Genomic DNA, 5,565 nt, shown 5'->3' on the forward strand with positions numbered 1-5,565 from the left:
TTCTCAACTGAGGCGCCCTCTTCTCTGATGACTCTAGCTTGTGTCACGTTGGCATAAAATCAGAGCGGTTGTTAGAATGTGATTGTCCCATGGGAAGGGTGGCACAAGTAGGAGGTGTGGCCTTGTGGGAGTCGGTGTGGCCTTGTAGGAGGAAGCATATCAATGTTTGTGTGATATGCTTCTTCTCCAACACCATGTCTTCCTAGACGTTTCCATGATTCCTCCCTTGATGAAAATAGACTGAACTTCTGAACCTGAAAGCCTGCCCTAATTAAATGTTGTCCCTTGGGGTTTGGGATTTAGCTCAGTGGTAGAGCACTTGCCTAGGAAGCACAAGGCCCTGGGTTCGATCCCCAGCTCCAAAAAATAGAACCCCCAAAAAAATGTTGTCCCTTATAAGTTGCCTTGGTCATGGTGTCTTTTCGCAGCAATAAAACCATCATAAAACCAGCCAGTATAAAAACTCCCAAATAGCAGAATTAATCAACGATAGAAAGTAATTTCTAGTCCTGCAGTGAGAAAAGTATTCTTGAGAGAAGAAACAGCAATGAATGAGTCCAAGATAAGGTTGTCTCCAAAGACACTCTTGGAGTGTAGATGTGGCTCAGAGAGACCTCATGGAGTGCACAGGGGCTTCTCAGGAGGAGAGAGCTACATGGTCAGGAACCGCAAAGCATTTTAATGTCACGGCAAATGGCATAGGAAAAAGCTCAGCACCTCTGCATTGGAGGCACCATCAAGAGTTTTCTGAGGATAAGCTTACATGTGACTAAAAGACGGGAACTTCCTGGGGCTAGATAGGGTAACAGGGCCCACAAGTGTGTAGGAAGCCATCCAGTCGAAGGAGAGCCAGGCAAGACAAGCCAGTGCAGGAGCTCTTTGTGGTCATCTAGGGGCATTGAGCCGAGACCAAAAAAAAATATTACAGGATGCAACAGAGTCTAACGTGCTCAGGGAAGCTAAACTCAGGATCCAGGTAACACCTGACAGAAGCTCATGGCATCCTCATATTCCCTTTTAAATTACATTTAAATTAATATAATATAATGGGCTTTATGATACTTTCAGGAATCAATAGATATAAACTGAGTTTGGCATTCACTACTCTTGAGTTATCCTCGTCAAAATGTCCTCCGAGGAAGCCTCTACCTCACATCCACCTTCTGTAGTGATGTCTTGGCTGTTCTTTAAGGAACCAAAGAGACCAATATGGATGCGGCCTAAGTTCAACTCATTCTAGACCCTTTCTGTTCTTCCTGGGTCTCCTGCTTCACTTTTTGAGAACTACATTTGGAATTCCTTCATCCCTCTGTGTCCTCTACTCCCTCATGTGTTCTTTAGTCTTTCTTCCACGTCCCCGTCAATTTAATCTTTCTTACCCTCATCCTGGTCTCTTCTCTGCATGTGAAGGTTGGATTTATTTGAAAAGATGACTTTAGGGGCCTGGAGAGATAACCAATGGATCAAGAGCTCGTCTGCTTTGAAAGAGGACATGGATTTGTTCTTTGAGCTCATGTCCAATGGCTCCCAACCACCTTTAATTCCAGCTCCAGGGGACCTGACTATTCTTGTCTCTGTGGTCTCCTGTGTTCATGCCTTGCCCCCACCCACATAATTAAAAATAATACATCTTCAGATGAGAAACAGGTTTCATTAGGTTTCGTTAGTCAAACAATCCCCGATCTTCTCTGATTCTCTGTCTGCTTGGATCAGTTTATTGGGTTTCCCCTTGAGTTCCAAGACCACCTCCCTGATACCTGCCCCTCTTTCCCCATTTGTTTCTCCCTCAAACTTCACCTCAGAGAGTCTATCTATTTCTGGCCCCTCTCCACTGCTTCCTAAACATCCATCTTTTTTTTCCCGTGCCATCCCTGCTCCTCTAAGCCTCATCTCCAGTTCTTTTCTCTCCCTATATACCAGACCAGCTCAGTCCTGTTTGTTTTAGCCTACGGGAAATCAGACTCACTGTTCACAGATTTGACCTTTCCGGATTCCTCTCCATGTTCCATCCACCACAGCCCGTCTCCTCCACCAAAGTGTGCACACACAACACGTCACATCGCACATTTTAATTTTTAGAGCAAAACCAAATTCCACTGGAAATGATACTGGGGTTGTCAAAGGCCCTTGGGTATCTGAAACACAGAAAAACAAACATTTTCCCCCCAATCCTATAAATTCCCCATCTATTTTCCCCTCACATTGTGAATTTCACCTTAACAGATCTTATCCAACACATTATAGACGTAGATGTGGACGTCACCATCAAACATGATCAAGTACACGGAAGGCGTGGCTGGAACTTGGTAAATGACTTTGCCGATCTTTTTGGACCTGTCGCTTCTGGTGAACTGCACACATTGACCTGTTAAGATGTCGCTGTAAACGTCTGACTTCACCTCTGCTGGAGGAGTCTCTGGAATGATACAGAGGTTACCTTCTGCGTAATCGTCCAGGAGCTGATAGATGTATAGGACTGGATCTTTCTTCTTGGTGATTTAAAACCAGTCCTTCATGATCGGCACCTGGGCTAGGACCACCCCCCCTCCAGTTGTTCTTAGAGCCATGTTTGCCCTCAAATTTATGCTCCACAGCTCGGCCAACCATGGCTCTTGCGAGATGGGCGTCTTTCACTTGAGAAAACACTACTTTGTGAGGCAAGACCTTAAGCTTTAAAATTCTCTCATCGCTGTGAAGTTCCTGTCCATAGACACAGTTAATTCCATCATACTTGACCAGATACAGAGAGGGATTTGTTGGCAGTTGATCTAGAACGATGGCCTTCCACTGGGTGACGGGCTCATCACCTACCTTACATCCATGAGAAAATCAGCAGCCCACAATGTTCCCCAGAGCCTGGGGAGAAGGCCTCCTCCTCCTCCGCTTCTGGAATGATGGTGTGCTCATACTCCTCTGAGACATCCTCTTCTTCTTGGCTGTAGACCTAGTGCGGTAGGCCACGGCACTCTGGTCCACTGTCTTGTGGCTACCGTTCTGTGTTCAGGCTTCATACTTGCCCGTGCCCTGTGTTTGAAGAGCTCACCTGCTTAAACCAGACACAATGCTGTTGCCTCTGAGTGCCTGCAAGAACAATGGGGGTGGGGTGGGGAGGGCGCTGGACCAAGGCTCTTTTCTAAAAGAACTTTGGAGCAGGTGAGGAAGGGGATGGTAAACAGGGTTGAGCATCTGAATGTAATTCTGTCATAATCAGAAGTTCGTAGGAAGGCTGGGCAATGGTGGAGCACACCTTTAATTCCAGCACTCATGAGGCAGAAGGAGGCCGACCTCTGTGAGATCAAGGCCAGCCTGGTCTACAGAGTTAGTTCCAGGATAGCCAAAGCTACCCACAGAAAAACACTGTCTCAAAAATCAAAATCTAAAGTTCAAAGGGAAATGAACAAATGGTTCTCTACAGCTCAGAGTAACATATTCAGACACATTTCTTCAGCCCGAGGCACTTTGCCTCTGGTGAAGATCCTCTCCTTGAATGGCTAGGTCAGTGTGGGATTAAGTATCCCTGTCCCCACTTTAAGCAAGCAGAACAGAGAAAGGATAGCAAAGGAGCCAGAAGGGTGGCCACACCCCTCTTCTACCCTCTAACTGTGAGCTATGTGGCAACATCCACAAGTGTCTGCCCAGAAACACAGCACACCAGTCTACTGGCTTTCTGTACTGTGCATCCTTACCCAGCCCCAGGTTTATTCCGCGACGCTGTTGCATCTTCGACCGCAACAAGAGTCTTTTTTGTAGGCAACAACAGCCATTTAGAAATAATATCTCCTGGGGTTGGGATTTAACTCAATTGTAGAGCACTTGCCTAGCAAGCACAGGGCCCTGGGTTCGGTCCTCAGCTCCCAAAAACAAACAAACAAACAAACAAACAAACAAACAAAGAAATATTATCTCCTAAAATGCACAGGCACAGAGAGGAGCTTTGGCATTTTAGTAGAATTATGAATTAGATATTGTTAGCAAAGTATAATAAACTCCGGAAACTGACTAGCCTAGATCATCCGCCTAGCTCTCAAACGTGGAAGACATCAGAACATACGGTTACGTGCTGTACGAGGGAAAACTTTTAGCTTTCTGGACTACAAGGGTCCCAGTTATCTTCATAAACGTATTTACCGAAAGAAAATGTCCTAGTCGTCCAGATTCTGTCTTCGGAAACCGGTCAGGCTCCAAAAGCCTGTTGAGTAATTGTGGGGTTCAGGAGCTGAACTGTCCTTCACACCCCGCTGCGAAAATAGTGAACCCACCTTCAGGGGAGTCTAGAGCCCCCAAGTGGAAGAGATGCGCAACCTCCGCCCTTGTGCTCTGTGACATCATCCAGGCTCTGCTTGCGTCATAGAAGCCCTCTCAGCCCAGTTCCTTCCCTAGTTACGCTTAGAAACTTCCAGCATCTAGGCTTTAGCTTCTCATGTAGCCTCCTGGAGGCCCAAAGTAAAGTCCCCACCCACATATTCTGATGACTCGAGTCACAGTCTGTCCAAGTAGCTCTTTTCATGCTTTTTTTTTTTTTGAAAAAGTCTTTGGTTTCTGAGTCACCAACATCCTTGGTGGTTATTTTCCCAGCTCCTATCTTTCCTTTGGTTATCTTTAAGTCATTCTCCGTATCAGAAATATTGCTAGGCTCTCTCTCCGAGGCAGCCCACTGGATAGCACACCAAAATTAGCTTTATCAAAACCCACAATTAGAGGACGGCCATTTTTATTCAAACAAAGCTGGAATTTGACAGGATTAAATACCTTGTATTGAAGTCAATGGCGATCATGAATTATGGATTATTTGCAAAGAGCGAGGAAAAATTAGCTCTTGGACCTGCTTCCAAGTCTGGATAAACTGATGACAAACCCGATATCGACCAGTCATATTTTAAATGTCTTTAAAATTTACCAGCACTTCTGGTTACAAGGAATTTATTAGATCAAATGCAGCAAAACAGGAGGAAATAGATGAGGTAATTTTATTTTTGAAATATGGGTAGACAGAATACTGGATGCAGGTAAGTATGGAGTTTACCTGTAAATTACAGGGCACTTTAATTGTTTGTGTCACATAGTTCTTCAGATCTTCAAAAGGATTCTTTTCAGAACCCTCCCCTGTCCCCACTACACTCTGACCCTCTTTTCCCTCTTCCCAGTAATTCCCTTCCACTTTAACATTATAATTTTTTTTAAATGTACTTAGAGCTTAATAACTTATGGCAGCTTTTTAAAATCTGCCCACTTTTCTAAGTGCACCGTCTTCTTTTTCTACCTTCTATCGTAGTTTAAGCACATTTTCCTTCACACTTTGAGTTTTCCTCTCTCTCTGCTCTTATGACTCCTCTGCCATTATGTGACTGTTGGTCCACTATGTGGCTGACCTCAATGTTGGGTTAACTCAAATGACATGATTTTTCCCCCTTTTCTCCCCTTCATCTCCCTTTTCTAGGCACCTGCTGAGATTTGCAGCCTTGGGGAATTTTTTTTTAAGTCTGGAAATCACACACACACACACACACACACACACACACACACACACACAAACACACATACAGAAACACTCATACATTAACAGAA

The 5,565-nt window shown here is 44.8% G+C and overlaps 1 long non-coding RNA gene and 1 other non-coding gene across 2 annotated transcripts; one reads left to right on the plus strand and one right to left on the minus strand.

Moving 5' to 3' along the window:
• Window positions 1-291: 291 nt before the first annotated feature.
• On the plus strand, window positions 292-365 carry Trnap-agg (transfer RNA proline (anticodon AGG)). The gene has a single exon. It is a non-coding gene; the product is annotated as a tRNA-Pro (tRNA).
• Window positions 366-1,991: 1,626 nt separating this feature from the next.
• On the minus strand, window positions 1,992-4,264 carry LOC134484464 (uncharacterized). Its single transcript, XR_010061924.1, has 4 exons — window positions 4,129-4,264; window positions 2,812-3,081; window positions 2,216-2,416; window positions 1,992-2,135 (listed from the first exon to the last, which is right to left on the minus strand). It is a non-coding gene; the product is annotated as an uncharacterized LOC134484464 (long non-coding RNA).
• Between the last annotated feature and the right edge of the window lie 1,301 nt (window positions 4,265-5,565).

The sequence above is a fragment of the Rattus norvegicus genome, chromosome Y (assembly GCF_036323735.1).
Source record: "Rattus norvegicus strain BN/NHsdMcwi chromosome Y, GRCr8, whole genome shotgun sequence".
Lineage (NCBI taxonomy): Eukaryota > Metazoa > Chordata > Mammalia > Rodentia > Muridae > Rattus > Rattus norvegicus.